Source organism: Hippoglossus hippoglossus, chromosome 8, assembly GCF_009819705.1.
Source record: "Hippoglossus hippoglossus isolate fHipHip1 chromosome 8, fHipHip1.pri, whole genome shotgun sequence".
Taxonomy (NCBI): domain Eukaryota; kingdom Metazoa; phylum Chordata; class Actinopteri; order Pleuronectiformes; family Pleuronectidae; genus Hippoglossus; species Hippoglossus hippoglossus.
Window position 1 is genome coordinate 1,266,626 of NC_047158.1, and position 24,631 is coordinate 1,291,256.

General features: G+C 42.3%; 1 protein-coding gene across 2 annotated transcripts in view; it reads right to left on the reverse strand.

The window, feature by feature from the left end:
* The window catches only part of jupb (junction plakoglobin b), a 110,637-nt gene extending 102,481 nt beyond the window's left edge, over nt 1-8,156 (reverse strand). For both annotated transcript variants that reach the window (XM_034594511.1, XM_034594510.1), the window contains exon 1: nt 7,773-8,156. The gene's annotated coding sequence lies outside the window, so the exon portion shown is untranslated. The remainder of the gene's footprint in view (nt 1-7,772) is intronic.
* Between the last annotated feature and the right edge of the window lie 16,475 nt (nt 8,157-24,631).

Genomic DNA, 24,631 nt, shown 5'->3' on the forward strand with positions numbered 1-24,631 from the left:
GAGTAACCCTGCTGACTAACAAACACATAACCTCCTCGGTGGAGGTAATAATGGCAGTAACTACTGCATTGATAATAGTAGCTCTTGCAATATTAGCAGTTCTTGTATTAATGATAGCACAGCATGTCCAACAGCCCTGATGAAATAGTTGAGCTGTTTCCACAACACAATGCAACATCATCTGACAGCACACTTCATTGGCAAGTTAAATACATGCAAATTCACATTTCTCTGCTTTGCGACATTCGTTATAAACAGTGGCAGTGAAACCGAATATATTTATATCATAATTCACCTAACAGAGAATATTGTCAGAGTAATGACTTTCCAACTTTTTACTATTATAAACTGGTCTTTTTTTAAACACACTTTAAACTCATAGATCTACAAATGAAAACTTCTATTTCATTTTTTTCTTCTGACCAGTAAGAGTAATAACACAATATGAACTGTTGTTATAAGTCTGAGCGTCTGCCAAACCAGCTTTAGTTCATCACATAAAATCAATCCAACAGTCCTTTTCATTGTCTATATTTGTGTATTCCTGAAGTAAGCTTAACTCAGTTAATAATCAGCATCTTCTAAGTTAACCATGTTGGTAAATAGGCCAAACTATAATAGCTAGAGATGTTCCCATACAGATAACAGAATCAGGAAAGACTCTTACTGGTAAATATACACTGGGTTGGGCTTCGGCGAACATGCATATGTACTGCCACTAGCAAGAACTATATTTATTTAGAGTGGTAAAGAAGTCACTTTTCGTAGTGTGGCGTAAGCAAGAGCAAGTTCAGATAGTTTAGCTAGCTCTAGGTAGCGCTATTTATTTACGTTCTTTTTCAGTTATGAAAGTCAAACTAAATAATATAAAAAGTTCTATGTTATTCATTCTCTGTAGGGCTTGGCAATAAAACGATAAAGATAATCATTACAATATAGCTTTTCCTCGATAGAAATATAAGACATGGTCGATATAACGTCGATAGAACTCATCCCATCCATGTTTTGACAGACAACAGGAACAGCCAATGATAATGAGAATAGCGCTGCGTCATGTGGCTGGAATAGAGTTACAGCCACATCGTTAGGTTGACACCAGGGCTGGGGCGTTGTATGGAAGGTGGCTGCACCTAATCAAAGCATGGATCCACCCGAAAGCTGAAGTGAAAAAAAATCTGCCCATGATCATCTAAAGCAAAGTTCACCAAAGATTTTTTATTACATTTTGACGGAGCATTTCTATTTTAACCTGCGCAGCTTTTCCGTCTTTGCGGTAGTAAATCCTGGCAGCACACGGTAGAGATTTTTTATATGTGAAATGTAGTTAAGAAAAACGAAGAAAAGGGGAAAGTCAAACTACATTAATTTCTTTCAAAAATTAAGCACTTTATTTTAAGATGCCTTTTTCATAAAAAAAAACTTGTTTTACTTGAAACGAGAACAGAAAATTAATTATTGTATTATTTTATTATTAGAGTACCCTCCAGTTCAATGTGAAAATGAATAATAAACATTGTTGAAATACTGTTGAGTCAGTTTTTACTTCATAAAGACATTGATACAACTACCAAATTATATGGCACTGAATCATAACGCATGTTAGACATTATGATGTTTTGGACCTTTGCTTGAGGAAATTCTCTCTAACTGGACCTCTTTGAATTTGAATTGAATACCCCTGATCTAAAGTGTTGGAGTTTTTACTCAGAGACCGGACAACAATATACACAAGCAAGTATGAGGGAAGAAAAGTCTTGCACTAATTGTATTTTGAAGAGATTTTGTTAGGGACTGTAAAAGGCTGATTAGCATTTCAGACTGGGCTAGTTTTTGTAATATTTGTTTACTTAAGAGAAGATTATTAAAGATATATATATCACAGGAGTTTAAGTTTAATTCAATTTTTGCAAAATTTATTATTATATTAATCGAGTAAAAAAAAGAATCGATACGTGCAGCCCTAGTTGATGCACACTGCACAGAGTGTAGGAGCAGCAGCACACGTGCTAATGTACGGGCTGCTGCAGAGAGGTGGATGACTCTGCATCGATGCAGTGACTGAACATAATCGATTCATGTTTTACGCTACATTCATTGTTTTAGTGGTTTCCCAAAACTGAATAATTATAACCAGTGCTGCTTCAGGACAGACGCACATTAAAGGTCCGGTCGTTCTGTGTCGGAGTCTCTGTCGGAGTCTGCTTTCTCCTCACTCCCCCTCTGACCTGCGCTCACTTTACACTTTAACAATAAACACCAGCACTGATCACAGGTTATTAGGACACAAACAGTATTGATGTTTACTTTGTGTTTGTTTGATTCTCTAGAGGTTATGAGACACATGTTTAAACCTGCTACACAACACGAGACATAACGTGACTCGTACAGTCAGGACATCAGGGTTAAAGTGAGCGAAACGATCCGGAGTCATGATTCGACATCATCGATTAATGACTAAACACATGTGATTATCAGTTTTTGGGTGAAGAGACTCTGTATATACAGTGTATGGGCAGAGACGAGCAGACACACACACACACTCCTGCAGACAGAAGTTCTTCCTGCAGATCACGACGTAGAGCAGTGTTTTAACTTCATTGTTGCAGAAGAAGCGACGCCCCGTTTATCCAGGAACATAAATATGAATTCAGCAGGTTTTTATAAAGATCACTTTTACATGTGAGTGATTAGAAAACATCAGAGGAGCAGAGTCCCTGGTTGACCTGCTGAGTAATGCGCCTCAGTGCAGTGGCGCTGATTTGATTTATATCACGAGATATATTGATATGACTGATATGAAAAAAAATGTTTTTTTCCTTATTGCCCAGCCCTAATTCTCTGTGTGTACTTGTTTTGCAAATGGTTTAAGCTGAGCCTGGCCATACGACAATGATAGGGACCATCTCTTCCATTCAGGGTTAGTATTTAGTATTAGGGCTGCAGGATATATCGAAAATCTATTGTCATCGTGATATCAACCTTGCGCGATAGACGTATCGCAAAAGACGGCAAAAACTGCGATAAATGATGTTCCATGCGGCATGCACTCACACTCTGCAAGTCAATATATTTGGCCGATCAGATGGAGCCCTGCTGCCCTAGATGACAAATGAAAGACATTCAGATAGTCAATCATGGTCGGAAGAAGAGAAAACGAGAGAGATTTAACAGAGCAATTTGGCTCAGTCAAATCTTGCTCCGCCTCCTCCTCCTAAATTCTACTGTGGAAACTTGTAGTGATCACATTTGTCCCGGGTCAGATTCATCAATATGAGCTGTTGATTATGAAGCTTATTTGATTCCAGAACCTGAGGGAAGTCTCTCTCTCTCTCTCTCTCTCACCCTCACCCACACACACACACACACACACACACACACACACACACACACACACACACACACACACACACACAGTGCCATCGGACACGTGTGTAAACTCAGTCTGAACACACTTTATGAACTAAGTAAATTTATGGAGCTGGAGGAGGTGGCGGGGAGCGCTCCGTTTGGTTTGACGCAGCGCACAGCGCGAATGACAGAGACACAGAGGATCAGTAAAAAAACTGTACAAATTTACATTTCACCGTCCAAACATGTATGAAAAGACCCAAATTAACAGTGTAAGTGGACTTAGTGGAGCTGTGCATGGCTCCCTCTGTCTGCACCCGACTTGGCGTTGTGACCCGGCTGTGCGCCTTCTCCCGGCCGTGGAGCTGTCCATGGTCTCTACGTCAGTAGCCAGGGGCTGTTTATGTTTATTTATCGCAAATCATATCTTCATTGCGATATTAAACAACGTTAGCGCGTATCGCATGTTTTCCTTATATCATGCAGCCCTAGTATGTACAAGGCTTTGGGCCGATATGTAAAGTCCAGGTATCAGAGTCAGTATTAGGAAGAGAAAAATGGTGTCAGAACATCTCAACCAACAAGTTTCTTTGTGATGTGGTCAAATAAAATCATAAACACCTTGCCAAGCATAACTTTGCTATTCATGTCTTACAATTTGAGTCAGAAAAAAAGCTGGTAAAATACATGTGGTCGATTAAATCAGCAATTATTCATTAGAAAAAATATTAGCCCCTTATGTTATAGGTCGAGTATGTTTGGGTCAGCTTTCTAGAAAATATTGCGGGTTACAGACTGGGCAGGTTAAAAAGTGAAAAAGCAGCACTGAGATAATATTTTTAATAACTTGTAGAAACATTAAATGCAAAACTAGAGATTATTGGTCCACTCTCTCTCTATCTCTTTCGTTATCGCATACACACAAATACGCACATTCAGTAAAGTGGTCATGTCCTCTAATGTTCTGATCTGTATTACTGAAAAAGAAATGAACATGCACGTCTCAACACTCAAAAGGAGGAGCAACAGCATCAGCAGTGTCAGTCCATGTCAGTTCAGTAATGGTAGTATTCAGTCTATGTTCCCATGGAACTGCTCAGGATCCAGCAGTAGCACAGTGTGCATGTACAGTTATTTCCAACTGTGATTATATAAAGTTCTGACAATATGAAGTGAGATTTGAATATATCATAATGGTCACCAAGCCAATCCCTGATAATTATGGATGAGAATACACCTGGAAATTTTCCTTTACACCTTGTCACAAAAGCACAATCTATAATTTATGCTATTACAGCCCCGTAGCTGCAGCATCACCGGTGCAGAAAATGTTCTGTTCCCCACCTGTCAAATGTCCTGTGTGTGTGTGTGTGTGTGTGTGTGTGTGTGTGTGTGTGTGTGTGTGTGTGTGTGTGTGTGTGTGTGTGTGTGTGTGTGTGTTCTTAGACAGCTTGTCTGGATGAATAATACTTTTGTTAGACAGCATTATAGGAATACTCTTGAACTAGAGCCCCCCTTGTTGCTACAAACAGACCTGGAGTGTGCTACTGTCATGAAAGAGGAACTACATCTAATGACCTCAAGGAACCCTATGTGAAAACCTATGAGACACATTATTATACACTATGTGTGTACCAAGATCAACCAGTCTCCAGAGGACTATTCATTCTGAATAGAACTAGAATAGAACTCAGAATCTGGGGAAGAGGAGGCACAACTGCTGAACCTGTAATGGTCAGCAGAGGTCATTTTGATTTGTGTGATTTGTGATTTTATTGCAATGGCAGCATGTTAGAACAGAAGAGAGGCAGATTACTGTCGAGATTACCATGGATTTGCAACATTACTTTGGAGAACTAAAGGAGTACATGTGATGTCAGGTGGAAAAATGTTTGCGTCCATGGTCAAGAATTAGCCACATAAGACAATCCCCAGTACTAGATCAAATGAAGATGTTTTGATTCAAGCTTCTGCAGGGGATCTCTGCAAAACACTGGGAACACCTGTGCTTGAGATGTGACGTGTGATGTATTCTTGCCAGTAGGAAACACATGGCTTCAGAGAAGGCCAACATATCAGTATTTGAAATGTTATATTTAATCTCTTTCATTTTATTTACTATTCTCCTCTAATTCTAATGTAACCTTCATTTCAATCAAGTCTGCTTCAGAAGTGAAAGGGTTACTGTCCTAAAACCATGAAGACAGTTATCCAATCAGATTTTTCTTTTTTGTTGTGTGGGCAGAGAGAGGGTTAGCTGGCTCACTCATTGGTTAGGACTAAATAACATGGGCAGAAGGCTCGAATTCCCCTTTTTATCAAGCAATGTGTGTTGGTTTATAAAGTGACAACTAGTGAATTATACAATCACATTTTAATTTATAGTGGGTGGGACCAAAAATCTTTCCTCTGGCCTTCCTAAGGGCTCAGAGCCAGAGCTCTACCTGTTTTCTGTCTACAGCACAGACCCAAACTGGGAGGTTTAAAACCTGCTTCGACAATGTTTCCATTTTAATCGAGGGTATTAAACTTCAATGCAAAATACTTTATGGCAAATGACCTCTAAATTTGGACAGCGGTTCAGCTAGCTGGCAAGCAACTGTCCAGGGATGTGATTTTTGCCGATTAATGTCGAAAGAAAAGAAGAAAAGGAAGTTTCCCAACAGTCTTCAATGCACTTGACATGACTTTATTCAAAACTTGGAATCCCAGTTATCAGACAGACACGACCTGACATCACCACATCCACCCATTAAAAGACAATTTGGGACAAAATAACATTTTAACTAGCTACAACGATGCAGGGAAACTGATCGAATCCAAGTGATTGTTCTTATAAAACTAACCTGCAACAATAGATACATTTCATAGGAAAAGTAATTGCAGGCTGGATTATGTTTAGAAGTAATGCATTTTATGAAATATAGCCACATCCACTTCAAATTCCAGCCTAAGGTATCCATCTATCTCAAATGAAATGAAAGAATATAGAGTTGCATTATCATATGAACTCAGTGTCCTCAAAATAGAGAATACATTACAATATTTTCAGTGTTATGGTGTCATTTGTCCATGAGATGAATTGTTGTACCATCTTAACTTCACATTCTAACGGAGCCTGAAGGCCGGAGTTCCCTTGGAGGGAAACCGGGCTTCACCTGATGAAATGGTGATAAATCTACTCTCACTCACAAGCACACACGCTGACAGAGCACGACTGGAACCTGCGGGAGGACTGGTGCGAGCCGAGGCTATCAGAAGAACAGGGGACGACTGCTGAGACTGTGTCTGAATTATATAACAGCAATGAAAATAGATTGCAAAGCTTTTACATATTAATGGGCTCTTTAACAGGTGAGAGGCGGTAAAGCTCCGCATTGGTCCTACACAGACAGGTACACAGTGAGCCAGGAGTCACACACACACACACACACACACACACACACACACACACACACACACACACACACACACACACACACACCTACTGCAGTTTTAGTGTCAGATGTTAGGGTGCAACCACCCAACCACATGCACTCTGATGCTGACAAACACAATTGGCTGCTATGCACAGCCGCCAAAGAATGTGAAGTCAACACCACAGACAAGGAGCCAATGTGTGTGTGTGTGTGTGCGTGTGTCTGTGTGTGTGTGTGTGTGTTGGGGGGAGATAATAAATAATAATAATAATAATAAATACCACTGGAGGTAATTACTCTGTCACAGGCTCTTCTCTCTCAACAGACAGATGCATTTTACAATAATCTGCTGGGAATAAGACACATGCTCCAGCTGCTGGTCACGGAAACAAGTGTACGGGGGTGATAGCCAAATATTGATATTTTACCAGTGGATTTGTTTTGTAAGAAATGCAGGTAGAGAGAGAGAGAGAGAGAGAGAGAGAGAGAGAGAGAGAGAGAGAGAGAGAGGAATGTCATGCAGGGAAAGAGAGAGCAGCAAGAGCTGAGATGGAACGACTCACTGGAGGGAGTTGAACCCTTAAATCTCTCTCTCACACCCAGTACACCCAGTACACCCAGTACATGTAGCAGCGCCAAAGCCCTGTTCTGATCGACAGACATCATCCCTCACATCAGCAGCATCCTATAAAAACACCCTTGGAGGATTCACATGACGGTGACACCCACATAATGGAGCTCAGTGTGGACAGGAGTCAGAGTTCATGCGGGATTTGACGGTGAAATGAAATGCCGGAGCCCTCACAGCGGAGATGACCGCCACCCTGAAGTTTAACGGAGGAGAAGCAGTTGACACACACGCAGCTCGTGTGTGACTGTGGTGATGCTGCAGGATGACCACCGACTGGAGGTCACTCCTCCACCTCATTCATCACATCTCCGGTGGCCGTGCGTGCAGATGCGAGCTCGTGATGTGGTCACCGTGCTCAGCGGGTTTCGGTTTACCTTGTGAACTGGACAGCAGTCTGGAGCGGCTCCCTGTCGCGGCAGTGGCGGCTTCAACTTCCCCGTCTTCCCTTCCCTTAAATCCACAGTCCGCGCGGTCCAGGTGCTCACCCGCCGTCCGCTCGCCTTCTCTATCCCCTCAGTGTCGCTGTGTCTGCCGCTGCAGACGGTGTGCAGGACGCAGCCGAGCGGAGTGAGCGAGCGAACCGGCGGCGGCTTGTCTCGGCTGCTACAGCGTCACAGAAGAGGAGGGGAGAGAGGAGAGGTCTCACTCTGATGGCGCGGGGCTTCGCTGTCATGCTCCCGGTCTTACACAGGTAGTGCTGCCGAGCAGCGCAGTGTGGCACGAGGGGTGTAGTGCAGCACCTGCTCAGCTCCATTCATTGGAACCAGTACCACCGCACTGCCTCCCACAGCCCTGGGAGCTAAAGAATGGGAGAGCACAACTGATTGACTCTCCAATCCAGTAGTAGAGTAGAAGCACGTCCAGAGGCTATGTCACACCTTCACCTCCTCACCCTCATCTCCTAATCTCCTCACCTCCTCACCCTCACCTCCACACCCTCACCTCCTCACCCTCATCTCCTCACCTCCTCACCCTCACCCTGACCTCCTCACCTCCACACCCTCACCTCCTCACCCTCACCCTGACCTCCTCACCCTCACCTCCACACCTTTATCTCCTCACCTCCTCACCCTCACCCTGACCTCCTCACCCTCATCTCCTCACCTCTAAACCCTCACCTCCACACCTTCACCTCCTCACCTCCTCACCCTCACCTCCTCACCTCCTTACCCTCGCCTCCACACTTTCACCTCCACACCCTGACCTCCTCACCTTCACCTCCTCACCCTCACCTCCTCACCTCCACACCCTCACCTCCACACCTTGACCTCCTCACCCTGACCTCCTCACCCTCACCTCCACACCTCCACACCCTCACCTCCACAACCTGACCTCCAAACCCTCACCATCCACACCCTGACCTCCACACCCTGACCTCCACACCCTCACCATCCACACCCTGACCTCCACACCCTGACCTCCACACCCTCACCTACACACCCTGACCTCCACACCCTCACCATCCACACCCTGACCTCCACACCCTGACCTCCACACCCTCACCTACACACCCTGACCTCCACACCCTCACCATCCACACCCTGACCTCCACACCCTGACCTCCACACCCTCACCTACACACCCTGACCTCCACACCCTCACCTACACACCCTGACCTCCACACCCTCACCTACACATCCTGACCTCCAAACCCTGACCTCCACACCCTCACCATCCACACCCTGACCTCCACACCCTCACCTACACACCCTGACCTCCACACCCTCACCTACACACCCTGACCTCCTCACCCTCACCTACACACCCTGACCTCCACACCCTCACCTACACATCCTGACCTCCACACCCTGACCTCCACACCCTCACCATCCACACCCTGACCTCCACACCCTCACCTCCACACCCTCACCTACACACCCTGACCTCCACACCCTCACCATCCACATCCTGACCTCCTCCCCCTCACCTCCACAACCTGACCTCCAAACCCTCACCATCCACACCCTGACCTCCACACCCTCACCTACACCATCCACGTTACTCTATGAAGACACACAATGTCCTGCACACTAAATCGTTGGATGTGAACTATGAGGTGCATTCTCATCCAGTATTGACACACAAAGTTTTACTTTACTTTTTTTACTTACTTTTTCTAAGTACAACACCAAGAAGAGACTGAGCCTCATCAATGACAGAGGAAAGAAGCTACTGTTGCAGCCCCAAAGACAGTTAACAGAATTTAAAGTCCCATTCACTCTATCCAGAAACAATGTTATAACATGACGTATATGTGACTCACACTTGTAGACTATTTAAAGCATGAACAAAACCTGTAAAATCATCACTACCAAAAAATGCGTCAGTTGGTTCTTTGATTCTCTGAGTTAAATAGACAAGCCAATGTATCAAAATGTTGACGTAGACCCTGATGACCTACCCCCAGTCAACAATTTAAAAATCTTGAAATGATAAAGAACCATATCATAAACGTGCAATGACTGGCTTGATCTAACTAAGAACCTGGTTTTGTCAATCAGTAATAATAATAATAATAATAATAATAACTATTCAACCAAATTAAAAGCTGACTGTTAAATGTTAAACAACTAGGTGAAGTTCTATTCTATAACTATCAAATGATTAGTTTACCCTAAAACATTTATTGAAGTTGGCACATGTACCACGACAAGTTCATTTGTAATCAGCCACAATCACATCATTTTTCTTTAACTTGACTTTCTGTGGCTGATAAGAGAGAGGCTGGCCTCCTTTCTTTCACACCAGGAGCTGTGCAGCTTGCATTGCCTACCTGAGTGTCTGGCAAGCCGTTTAAGGATTTATTCCATATCCTTGATATCACATGTCAGTCCCCTCCACTAGTTCGTTTTTTGTCAGCACTAGTTGGACATTTGGTCGCACTAGTTCGGCATCTTATCGTACTAGTTTTTCTAACTAGTCACTCTTTTTCAGCAGCTAGTGGCACTTTTGTCCAACTAGTTCCAACAGAAACCTTACTAGTAACTGTGCGCAGCACTAGTAGCACCAAAGTCCCTACTAGTCGGCTTTTTGACGCACTAGTGGCCGTCTGGACCGAACTAGTATAGCTGAAAGTCTTACTAGTTAACTAGTGAGCTGCAAAAGCTCTGACATGTTAACTATTCAAACATGAACTACTGACCTACAATTATCTGCACTAGTTAACTAGTGCAGGCCAAAATACCCACTACGTAACTAGTTAAAGTATATTCTGACCTTACTAGTTAACTAGTGAGGCTCAAAATGTTTACTAGTTAACTAGTGAGGTCCAAATATCCACTAGTTACACTAGTGAGAAACATTTTGACAAAACTAGTCAACTAGTGAGGTCTAAAATGTTCACTAGTTGAACAAGTGGAATCCAAAATGATTAATAGTGTAACGTGTTGTACTAAATGCTAATGAGGAGGCAGGAAGGGGCATAAATTGAACCTTCCTATTGGCTTTCCAGCAAGATTTCCACCCAGTGAAAATGTAGCCCTATAAAGCCTGATGAGCTTTCACTGTTGTGAGCCGCCAGCTCCTTGCTTACTATCCCTACGGAATAAAGCATGAAAATGTGTGTGTGTGCATCAGATTTATTATTTTTTTCCAACAACAATGAAACAAAGAATTGTTTTTCAGTTGTGTAAAATCACTGCCTGATTTTTTTCCTTTTGGGCTTTTTAACAATGAAACACAAAGCTATGTAATAATTTTCTGTTGTGAGTGCGTAAAACAGAAAGCCAGCTCCTCATCTTCATTGCTTGTTCTTTCTTTCCTTTCAACATGGTCACATGAACATTTTATCAATACAAATACCAGAAGAGGAAGTGCCCTCTCTCTAATTCAAATATAGGCCCCCTCCTCATTCTAGTGTTTTTTAGTCCCAGGACTTGGGAGCCTCTGGAGTCGCCAGTGGTCAAAACATGCCTCTTTGACAATCCCACATCAGTAGAGTCCATATCAATTGTATTCTGCTGACATTACAGGCTTCTTTCTCTTTTCTTTCACTGTTGATACAAAAATAATTGATGCGAAGGTGCAGAAATAATCCAAATACATGAATATTCCATTGTAGGCCTACTGAAGGTATTGTGCTATTATTTTATGAACGACTAATCTGACTTATGTTTGGAGGTAAGTGTATGTGGGCTGCTGCCGCATTTACTATCGCCAGTAGGTGGCAGTGCAAAATGACCTGAGTAGCTTTTCTTTACTTTTTTTACTTGTATATGACAAGTGAACACTTGTCATATACAAACAAGGAATAAGGAAATGACTAAATTAGTGATTACACAATTACAAAATATCTGCAAACTTCCAGAACATTATTCGACATATCTAAGGATGTCATCCATTTACTGTATCATAGCAAAATGTCTCTCACTAGTGTAACTGGTGGATATTTGGACCCCACTAGTTAACTAGTAAACATTTTGAGCCTCAGTAGTTAACTAGTAAGGTCAAAAGAGGCTTTAATTAGTTAACCAGTGTGTATTTTGGCCTTCAGCAGTGCAGAACATTGTAGGTCACTAGTTATCTAGTGAGCTGAATCCACATTTGACTAGTTAGCATGTCAGAGCTTTTGCAGCTCACTAGTTAACTAGTAAGACTTTCAGCTGTACTAGTTTGGTCCAGACGGCCACTAGTAGGGACTTTGGTGCTACTAGTGCGGGGCACAGTGTTACTAGTAAGGCTTCTGTTGGAACTAGTTGGAAAAAAGTGCCACTAGCTGCTGAAAAAGAGTGACTAATTAGAGTTTTTGTACAACTAGTACGATAAGATGCCGAACTAGTACGACCAAATTTCCAACTAGTGCTGATAAAGACTGGACTAGATGAGGGGACTGACACGTGATATCAAGGATATGGAATAAATGCTTTACATTACATTTCATTTAGCTGACGCTTTTATCCAAAGCAACCTACAATAAGTTCATTCAACCTTGAGGGTACAAACAAGTATCAAGCAAGTACAATTTTCTTCAAGAAAGCCAAACTACAAAGTGCTATATGCAAGTGCCATATAAGTGCTACTAATGCTCAAACAGCTCTCCATAAGAGTGAGCCTTCTTCTCCGACATACAGCATCTCTGGCGGTGGCAGCGGGCAGTCTCCTCCCTGCGGTCACATGGGTAGAGGAGCAGAAACACCAGTGATGGAGAAAGACGTGTGAAGCCTCAGTGACAGTGTTGTATTAATGTAATGTTCAGAGACGAGGGAATAATACGACATGGCACCGCGCCATGGCACAAACACAGTGTGTAAGCACGACTGTGTGGCGCCAAAGTCAAAAACAAACTAAGCTGAAGGGAGATTACTTTTAGTAACTGCTCATGATTCAGATTCTTTATAATGTGATTATGAAATGATTATTAAATACTTGTATTAATTGATCATCAAGAAACAAAATTAGATTATTTAAGAACAAGATTGGTCTGAAATACATCACTGAAATAACTAAACACTGTGTGCAGCAACAGTAATCGTCCCTACAGCACAGCCACTATTAATCTGGCACAGGAAACAAATCTAAAATGTCACTTATCGGCACAATGTTCCTGAGACAGAAGAACAAAGACATGAGTCATTTTCTGTCCCTCATCCTGTCCTTTGTTGTCCTCCCTCTGCTGATGTGATTCACTTTCTGTAAGTGGGGGGACAGCAGCTTTTGTTTTAGCGTGTGTGTGTGTGTGTGTGTGTGTGTGTGTGTGTGTGTGTGTGTGTGAGTTTGTGTGGGTGTGTCTGTTTGTGCACGAGCGCCACATTTGTTACTGACATGGATCTAGAGATTTGAGGCATTTGAAGCAGCCTCAAGAACACGATGTCCAAGAACTCGTTTTGTAATTCATGTGTGTGTGTGGAGTGTTTTAGTTCCAAACCATCGTTGTGACGACATTTTTGGTCCGTTCTTAACAACGTCAAAAGGCCTAACTAAGGGGATAAGGAATGCGTTGTGCCCTCTTCTTATGTTTACAGAATTTCAATGCTAAATTAAACACCAGCCCCTGTGGCACATTTCACCTATGAAAATTGATGGACATAGAAAGCACATAGACTTTGCCCAAATTTCCCCAAAAAGCTTTTGGAGTCAAACGTGGTCCTATAGGACTATAGTGGGCCCACAGAAATAGTCAGACAACTTTAAAATCAGTGTGTAAGATCTAGAAACATCCATGTTCAAAATTAATTTTAATAATTATTTTCTTTTAAAGGGAAAGTCCATTTGTTTCAAGTGTTTCACTATGAAATAGGAAGTTTAATCTAGTTTAAGTAGTTTGAGTGTTGAAGGTCAGATCTGACCTGTCTTGAAGACATCCATGTGACAATAATACGTCATTGTCCCAGCGCCACCTACCAGGAAAATACTTTTAAAAATGTAATTGTCACTATCATGCATTACCAGCCAATATTGTTCAAATCAAAAACCCCATGAAATTTTGTAATACTACATAGAATTATTTTTATAATAATTTACAAATTTACCTAAACATACATTTCTACCAAGTTTTGTGATTATTGCACAATTTGATATATTAGTGGCACAATTTGGACAACATTATGCCACTCAAAAGAGCATATACCTCCACCAAAGCCCTACATTCTGCTATCTACATATTTGTTTCCTATATGCCAGATTTTTTTTTTTCAACATACATGAATCATTTTTGGTTAGTATGTCAAAAACTACCTCTCATAATGTTGAGAAATTAAGTGAAAAGATCTGCCTTTTTGTCTGGACCTGCATCAGATATTAGTGGGTTCTTTCTAGGTTCACATCCCATCTTTCCAACGATTTTTGTAGAAATACGTTCTGGAAATTTTGTGCTGACAAACAAACTAACAAACAAATAAATGCAGAGGGGCGAAAAACATAACTTCCTTGGCGGAGGCAATATCAATAATTCTAAGAGATGAGAAAACAGTGACATTAAGCCATGACATGTGACAACACTATTATCAAGCAAGCAATTAAACCAACACACTCCCACACTGACGTCCCACAGCTGAGGAGGTAGGACAGGCAATGCACATGACCTCTACCACAGCTGACTCATTTCATCCAACACAGCTCGAGCTAATGATTAATTACATGAATACAGCATATCAATATAAAAAAAATTCAATCCAGACTAGTAATGTCTATAATATTAAAAAACATGACTCTGGGAGGAGCTGGTGCTGAGAGGGCACTTCACACATGATAGAAATCAGCAGTGATTGATGTAGACAGGCGGGAGAGGACAGGTAATGATCCTCTTATTAGGCAGATCTCTGCAGAGAGACACATTAAATGCAGCCTGCATTAGCTACACTGGAAATCTAAGGCACCAGTTTTAGCAGTAATGTTTACTCTACTGTATAATTACTGTCGCTGTGCAGGAGTCAGTGATAGACCACTTGTGCAATAGAACACACTTCATTAATATATGCTGATTTGTTGTAGCTCGTCATTCTGAGAGAAATCTAGTTTACTAGGAGTTGGGGAGACAGAGCTTACATTTAGGGACATGACAGAACATCGTCTAACTGAGTGTTTGAGAGAGTGAGAGAGGAAGTGTGCATTCAGACGAAAAGCAGAGAAAAACAAAGGAACAATGAATTTCATTAACAATTAAATTCAGTCTGAATCACTAACATGTTTGACTGTAACACCAATACTTCTAGCAGTAACTAGTTCTTTGTCAAATAAGGTAACACAATCACAATTAGTGAAATTTAAACGGGCTCCTTTTGGGTTCTTTTTGTACTTTTGTGTGGTGGACAACTGATTACTATACAGCAGACACAAGAGTCACTGACTATCATAAATGAGTGACTCCCACAACAGCTGGAAGTCTGAGTGAAGACAGCTTGTTTTCCTGGAAGTATGTTACTTTATCTCCTTAAAGTCAAAGACAAACATATACTGCTGAAATGTGTATATGTTTGGAAGGTGTAAGGACTCTGTCCACATCAAACTATAGTAGTTCTAATCCTACAAACACTTATTTCAGTACACACTGTCTGAACAGTTTGACTGACTTTGTGATTGATTTGAAGGCTGTTGAGATGACAGTAAACAGGCCTATCGCAGCCTGTCAGTTGTGTTTTATTGTTGCACGACTTACTTCATCACAGTGATGATAGTACAATGTCAGTTGTCTTGCCCATCACTGTCACAGGCTCAGCAACACTAACATGATACAGCTGCTGTGTGTGTGCATTAACAAGACAATTTAAAAGTACCTAAAACCTGTTTTCCCTAGTCTCTGATAATTTGTTATGCTTTTTAACTGTTATGTCTAACTTGCCAAACACTGGATAACAGTGATGGCTGTATAACTAATGGAAAGCGTTTTTAAGAATGACTTGCGCAGTGCCCATTCTAAACAGGCCTGTTTGGAATGGACTGTTTACTTGGCCTATGTTCATGCTCTGGAGCTACTTCAGAATTCTGAGTCCTCCAGATAACGGCCGACAGTCACATTTTATTGTTTGCGTGCTGGACGTTGTGTGCAGAGTTTTTTATAAGCAGTCCAACTTTGTGTTCATCTTACCTGGTATATCTGCTATGGAGATTTTAAAGTAAATGTTTTTCACAAGATAAAACAGAATTTGCTTTATTGCTGTTCACGTGTATGGCCTTTATATAAGACTCAAGTTCACAACTTTTCAAAATAAAAGCTCTGTAATTCAGCATTGCAGCAAAAAAACTAACGCTGAACTTTTACTTTGTAGACAAATTGACAAACAGGAAGTTATTCCACCAATATTACTGCCATGACAGAGATCAGCACCTGTGCTGTGAGTCTGTCTGTGTCTGTTTGTCAATGTGATATGGTGACAGGAAAAAAGGTGACCTGCGGTTTGACCCAGTTGCCAACCGCTGCACAGAGCGCGGGCCCCCTTTTATTAATATTGAATTAATAAAAGGGGGCCCGCGCCTTAACGCATGTCCAAATCACACCAAACTCTGAACTGCACTTTCTCGGGCAATTTACAAAAAAAGGGCGAGATATGCATTCCACATACAAACAGGCGTTTGTGTAATCAGTGGGTAGATGATAGCTTGATTGCGGTCCCCCATGTTCTCAAGAAATGATGGTCTCTTCTAAAGTTCCCCCTCAGTTATTTTGGAACAACAGTACCCTTCTGATTTGTGTCAGCAATTTACATGTACAGTACAGTTGCTAACTGGATCTAGGATGCTTGCATCTGAATCACCTGGCTGGTTTGAACAATACAGAGCAAGGTGGGGAATTCATAGTGCTCCTGTAGACATGGACATTCAGCAGAACAGAGCCTAGTGAGAAAGACAAAACCCCTCAGGTTGCTACAGCAGAGGTAAAGATACTGCAGAGGTGCATCAGTCAGAAATTGTCCTAGTACTCAGAGTCATTTCTGAACACAGACATGAAACATATTGATATCATTCAATGTAATGTACTTTATGATGTTAGGATTATCTCTGATGTCTGTTCAGGAAAAAAAACCTGCAAAAATCTGCTTAGACACTTCAGATCTCTAATGTAAGTGTTCTGTACCTCAATAGGTACACTGCAAACAGGAACTGCCAATAGCTAATCAAGCAACTTTAAATGAGGGCAATTTGACAAAATGTAAACAAACCTGACCTGTAGCTGACATCTTAGGGGTAAAGAATTTCCAACATACGCAGTCAGATAGGGCATCAGTGGTAGGTTGTTAAGGAATGAGCACAATGTCCAAGTGAATCACCAAAGTGTAGAGTAATGCGAGATGAAGTACTGTATGAATGTGAAATGTAATGTAAAGTGATTTGAGTTGTTAAGCTATACATAAAATATAATGCCAAATTATAATAATTACCATATATTTATAGTGGCATACCCTCTGCATTTCCCAAAGGTCCACAATAGAGAGCCTGCAGAGTATATGTGCTATAGACAGCCTATAGGGTCCATAGAGATTCTATAGACAGCCCTCTCAGCCACTCTTTGGTTTGTTACACAGTTATCATACCTAAGACTTGGTGGAGAATTTAGATTCCTGTTGGTTAGTCATGGTCTCGGTGGTTGGGTGAAGACAGTTTAAGCAGTTGGATTACAGGCTTGATTGACACAGTGAATACTCATTTGGCTGCTCTCAGTACACAGGCTTAGAATAAAAGCATCCAGAAAAGGCCACTATTATGCCTAAAGGTTGATGATGAGTGACTGCCTTATAGAGCACCAGCCTACTCTAATGCAATCAAGCCAACATTTACTTTACCATTGCAGCCATTTACATGCTTTTATCCTCTGAAACATAATGGACAGTTTGGGATGTTTAGAGATCATGTCTTATCATTGTTTTTACCACATTAACCATTTGGGGTACAACAAAAGATGATTTCCTTTTTGTGTCACCATCTTATCCCACCCTTAACATTGAATTGTTAGTATTGTGAAACACTCAATTTACTGCAGCTCAGCAGTTCATATGCTTAGCTAGCTGGCTTTGTTACTGATGTGCAATGGATTTTGGGATAGGTTGTCCTGAGCATCCACCTATTGGATTCTTCGTCGCTCGGGATTGGAAGGGCGCATTTCTTTACCCATGTTTGGTGGCATCGTCTGGATGGGGCTGCCTATAATATGTCTTCAAATGCAGCCTCTAAAGGATGCCGCTGCTGAATTGGGCCACAGCTTTTGTGTATTTCCTCTTTTATTCAACAGGAATCCTGCAGGAGCTGTGACACTCCCGATCAGATATCAAATGTCAATTTACCACATTTGTTACTGACATGGATTTAGAGGTTTGTCGCATTTGAACTCAAGAACACGATGTCCAAGAACTCATGTTGTTTTGTAATTTGAGTGTGTGTGTGTGTGTGTGTGTGTGTGTGTGTGTGTGTGTGTGTGTGTGTGACAGAGAGATGTGGTAATGTGATTGTAGTTTCTCTCCTCTTTGGATCTTTGAGAATCAGTCCAATCACAAGCTGCTGATTGGCTGTGATTACTACTGGCTGAGCAAGCGCTGTGATTTTGTATTTATACATGTGAGTGTGTGTGTATGCATGTGAGTTTTTAACATGGTTTTCATGGCAGAAATATCCCTTGTCCGCTCACCTTGCAGCCAACCACTAAGCGGTGACTGAGACTCATCGATGTAAGTGTCGTTATCTGTCACGTCAATTGCACGTTCACTGTCCTGATAATAGCAACCCCAGTTCGGGATACCGAGTGGAGCTTCACCAAACTTTGAATTAAATGTGAACAGCTTTTTGTGCAGCGCTGCTTCTGGATTCTGTGAAAGAGTCCCACAGCCACTTTAGCAATTTCAGAAAGAAAGCTGTAACCAGTAATACCATGGGCAAACAGCACATTCCAAACAGGCAAGTTCCTTTCTTTTCCTTCCAGTAATTTCTTTTTTCCCCACTATATACTCATGGTCTATCTGGTTAATTTCTGTTTAAGTACATGGACTTCCAGGTGTGGGGCACCGGTCAAATGGAAGTGAATGTGGGTCCTTTAACTTTTGGCAACCACGGGACCTGAGGCTGCTCTTTAATTGGTTGTTACAGATTATCCACAGGAAGCAGCCCTCTGCACCCCGGACACCTCCACTTTTATTTACAGCCAACAGGTATTGATTCAAGTTTTTTTTAATCTAATGTGATTGGTCGACCCTCGACGCCGTCTCAGGTATTTCCGCCGTCACTGAGTTACTTCGGCTGTGAGCTGACCGGCAAAGTTATGGTGACCTCAAGTGGAACTGTGGCAAATCCGGTAATTTCTTTACAAAAATGACCTTTACATGAAAACAGAATGATTTACAGATTATCTACAAAGCTCTTTGATCTAATAGAACTAAAACTGAAACGATTTTCCAGCATCAGCTGGAATTAGCATATCATTCATCTCTTTAAAGAGTGATGAATGATATGTTTGACCCTGTCTAACAACAAAGCAGTCAATTGATATTATGTTATTAACCGTGTCTCTGTGGTTCAATTCAAAAGGTTCTTCCTTGGGTGATGCCCCACCGCTCCACAAAACCACGGAAAACATAACCTCCTGGGCAAAGGCAATTAATGTTTTTAATAGTACTGTATATTGATATTTTTATATTTGATTTTTGTAATGGCAGTATGAGCTGGGCAGCACATGGTCAGGACATTCAAATAACTCTCAGACCTGGATCACATTTACACCATTTGCTATAACCAATACTTTTGTGCATGACTCATACTATGAATAACATTTAACCATCTTCCTAAACCACACAAATCTGCTTTCAGATGCTGTTGGAGCAATGGGAGAAGCATAAGACGTAGGTACGCCCCAGGTTCTTTGTCTTTCACCTGGTGAACACATATCAGCTCCCAAAGCCATTCAAACTCACATTCAGCCATGCAGGTACAGGAAGGACACGCAGTCCGAAAAATAAAAAGAAGTTAATAGGCGAAAACTGCAGCTGTTCACAGATCTTAAATTAATTGAATGGAAAGTAAATTTGCACCAGCTTTGCTACTCTCAAGGGACCTCTACTTTCAGTGCTCCTTTCATTTTCTCATTATTCACAGAGGAGAGGACAGAGTGCTGTGTTCCTGATGGAAGTGGGAGATGAGGACACTCAAACCATAAGGTGATAATGGCTGAAAACTTTAACCTGCACCAGACACAGGGAACAAGTTTTCTGTTGTTACATAGCAACAAGGACATTGTCCATTAAGATTTGGCGTTGTGTGATAATGACACTGACAATCGCTGCTAAAGTGAGAAAACTATGCTTGTTGTGAGGAAGCTGTTGTGTACATGAGCTCTGACCTCCTTGCAGAGTATGGGACCAGAAATGGATCAATGTAAAGAAGTGATTATAGAGGGGGCCATGCTGCCTGTTTGGCCTGACTTGGTAAAGCAAAGAAAAGTTCCAAAAAAAACATAAGAGCATTTCCTCATCAGTAACATTTCCGTTTGAAATTTAAACAAGTTTTGGCCCATGTGCCTTAGCCTCAGTTGCTGAGTCAGCTTTCCCAACATCATCTGTTTGGGGCTGTTTCAGCTGTCCATGCTGTTGACTTCTGCCTCTTTACGAGGCTTCCCAGAGCCAACATCAAGTCTCTTCCCGAATCTGTTCCTGAGTCAGCTGTCCTTGCTGACAACCATCCTCCTCCTGAGGCCCAGGTTAACCAGCCTGACTCTGTTGTCGCTACTGATGCTGTCTCTGTTGGCACTGCTAATGACAAATCTGTTCTTGGTGCACTTGAGGCCGTGAGGGTTACCAGCTGAAGAAGCCCCAGCAGATTTTCAGACACCACAGTTGGCAGCTTCTGGTTTTTCGCATATTGCTCCAATGTAACTGGCCACCTACTCTGGAGCTCAGCTCCGTGCTATTCCAGTTGATGTGAACTGGCTTCACCATCAGCTCCCAGCCGTTCCTCCATTGTCCATCCATCACCTGTTTGCCTGTTTTTTATAAATGTATCCATTTAAGGTTCCTTCGCTGCACCTGCTTGTGTGTATGTCTGCGCTTGGGTTGTACTTGGGTTGGGTTGTACAATTTAAATGAGTAAAAAAAGTTTAAGAACAGCAGGAAGAACAAAGGGGCCTTTTGACTTTGGCCCTTCCTATCTTGAGACATTTGGCCATGGGTTCTTGCCAGACCTTTGATTGTATTTTTCATTTTGCAATTAGTTTTTGCCATATTTTAATAATCAGCTTTATTAAAACCCCAATATATCAAGCACCCACAGACATTTGCATGCAAAAACCCACACACTAAACATAGTACACATTACGCTCTTAAACATACACTAATGCCTGTGTTATATTTACAATGTGGAACAAAGATATTTCAAACTGTTGTGAGTTATATACTTAGAGCAAATAAATACGCATGTTGCAGATGAGTGTTAATTGATGTTGCAAAAGGGATACCATTTGATCCAGAGGGTTTAAAATATCCAAATTTACTGTGGTATTACTGGGCTGCACAGCTGAGATCTATTATGACCTCACTCAGACTGTCACCATGGTCTTTACCCTTGAATGATGCCCTCATCTCCCTATCCTCGAGACCATATATCAACAAAGTCCTGTGACTGACCTTAGGAGGCTCGGCTCGCCGCCCATAAAGCTCCCCGGTGAGCACACCTTCTCCTCTTTGCTTCACTCGCATCATCCAAGACCTGCAGGTAAGTGGTATATATTTGGGACTCCACTTTTATCAATCCGTCACTTTTGTGCAGGCGCCTTGTGTCCCTGAGGATTGTATGTGGTTTCCCCCTTTTCTAATAGCGAGGCAGAGGGTTGCACTGCATGTGTTAAACTCTGCTCTTTGTTTCAGGCAGCTTAATTTGTTGCACCTGGCACTAAGTACTTTTGCTTGCAGCTTCGGGTAAGTGTTGTTTATCTCACGCTGTTTGTTTCCATACAGTTTTTCTCTTACAGGAGTAAGTTTAAGTGAAAGTTCGGAAACGTGGTTACCAAATAATCTCTTCCCATTAACTCGATGTTCGCAGTGATTGGGTTTCTTGAACTTAAGCTATCCGTAGCTGTACGCTGTTGCTTAGTTATTTATTAAATCACAAAAAGTATCACAGAAATGACCTAACATTTGTGTTGTTTTTGCTGGGGCATCTGTGATGGCCATCGTGAATGCCCTACTTGTTTGGGCATGGCACATTTGCTGGATGATATTGAGAACCCCTCGCAACTAGTGTGTTCAAAGAGCCAGACGGGTGAAGCAGTCCGTTCGTGCTGGGGCAGTGCAGCCTCCACCAGCCCAACTAAGTGAAAGGGGACGCATCTCAAGGAAATGCTCCCGGAAACACAGCCATGAGCACACCCCTGGGGTGGGCTCGGGCAAAAAGCATGCTCCTCAATCTTCACAGAGCACATTTGGTCAGCAGGATGACACTCAGCTGCAAATTCTAGCTGCCATACGTGGTCTGTCAGAGAGGTTGGGTAGAGTTGAGGCCCCTCCTATCAGGAGGAGAATGTGGTTTTAACCTCTCTATGCTCAAAATTCCTCTTTTGGAAGTGATGACCAGTCTGGTGGTACTGCTTGGCTAGAGCAGCCAAAATCGACACAATGTGATGGGGCGTCCAACCTCAGAAACATGGCTGACAGTCATCTCAAGAGTTACAAGTGCAGCAACAATTGTGGGGCTCAATGTTACAACTGAGGCTCCTGCTCCAGTGGATGGGATTTGGGCAGGCATCACTCAGTTCCAGCAACCAGTTACTGTACCAGTGCCTGGTGACTACCTGTAGATGCTCAGGAAGGCGTGGAACATCCCTGGTGGCGCACCTCAATTCGATGCAGGTTGCCGGAGACTGGCTAAGATCCAGAATGCTCCTGAAACAGGAATGGGGGATATGCCTCCAGTTGAGCGGGAGATGGCCGCCTTAACATCTCTGGGTCCAAAGCAGGTAACGGCTAATCCACATTGTCCACTGAAAGAGTTTGATAAATCGGACCGACTGGTGTGTCGGACTTACAGTATAATGCAGCCACACGAGCAGCCCATTTGGTCAATGTACTCGCCATTTTATTGGCAGCTCTTAGGAGAACTGCCAACCCAGAAGACCAGGACACCATGAGCCTGATAGACTCCTCCCTTGTCACTCCTTCCCAACTTACAAGGGACATTGGTGCAGCTAAGTCATCTGTCATGATGTCAGGCAGATTTTGTTGGCTCGCAAAGAGCCATGGGTGTATGGCACGTGACAGGGTACAGGATTCAAGAACTCTGGGACAGCAGACCAGTCCAGGACTGCCCAGGGCTTCATCTTGGGAACTCCCCTTGGTATTAAGGTCCCTGATGCAGGCTCCTTATGAACCCATAGAGCAATTCAGCCTTAAATTTATATCTCACAAAGCAGCTTTCCTCCTGGCTAAATGTTCTGCCAAAAGAGTGAGTGAGTTACATGCTCTGTCTGTAAGTGAAGATAGTTTAAGATGGAAGGCAGATGACTCAGGTCTGTCTCTCTGGCCAAACCCCTCGTTTTTACCTAAAGTTGTAAACCCTCAGACGGTAAATCAGCTGATTGAAGTCAGCACTTTTCGGCTCTGCTGCAGGAGGAAGCAGGCCGGCCTACTTTGTGCCCAGTAAGGGCACCGAGGGCTGATATTGCATGCACGCAGTCTCTGAGGTGCTCACACTCAGTTATTTGTATTTTTTGGTGGTAAAAAAGCTGGCCTCCCTGTTTCTAAACAGGGAGTTTGTTTTTCCCATTGGATTGTTAACACTATCGCTGAAGCCTATTCTGGACAGAACCTTCCAGTCCTAGATACCTTGGTAGGTCATTCCACCTGGTAGGCTGCTTTGAGGGGGGTTCCTCTTTTTTAGAAATCTGTGCAGCAGCAACATGGAGTCCTCTCTGTACGTTCTACAGATTCTACAGGATCAACGTGGCATCCCCCACACCATTGGGTTCCACGGTAATGCTCTCAGCTGCTGCGCGAGGATGTGAGGCAGTGGAGTCCTCTGTTTGCAGCGACACTGTTGTTACTCGTCATCCAAGGTAAAGAATGTGGTGACGGTCTGAGTGAGGTCGAAATAGATCGTAAGTTATGACTATAACCATGGATCTATGAGACCAAACGTTGACCGTCACCAACTCCACCAATGAGGGCATCGTTCAAGGTAAAGACCGGTCATCGTTTGGTCTCATAGATCCATGGTTAAAGTCATAACTTACGATCTGTTATGTTCTTTTTTCTACAAAAGCTTCTCATCATTAGACTGAAATGGAATCTCATGGTTTTAAATTACCTCTTCCCTTATACATATTCTCAGACACAGAAAGAAAACTCCAGAAACAAACTAAAAACCCAATTGTAAAACCCATGATAAAGATATGGTATGAGGTAGAAAAATATTTAAAGAATCACATTCATTATCACAATATAGTCCAATATGGGGTAATCAGTTCTGCAGGAAGAGCAGATGCAACATTTAAATTATGGGACTCTTCCAGGACCTTTATTTGTCAGATTCAGATATTATGATGTCTTTTGATGAGCTGAGGTCTAATTTCAATCTTGATAAAAAACATGTTTTCAAGTACCTCCAACTTAGAAGCTTTGTTAAAGCAAGTCAAAGAAATGCACTTACCAGACCCCTGCACTCGCCTTTGGAAAGATTGATAAAGGACAGCTTGGGAAAGGGTATCATATCAGAGTTTGACAATTTACTGACATCTTACTCATCTGCAAATTTACAGTATAAGTTGAATGCCTGGAAGGAAAACTAGCAATATGAAATTTCTGATGAAGATTGGAAAGCAGCTTGTGCTGAC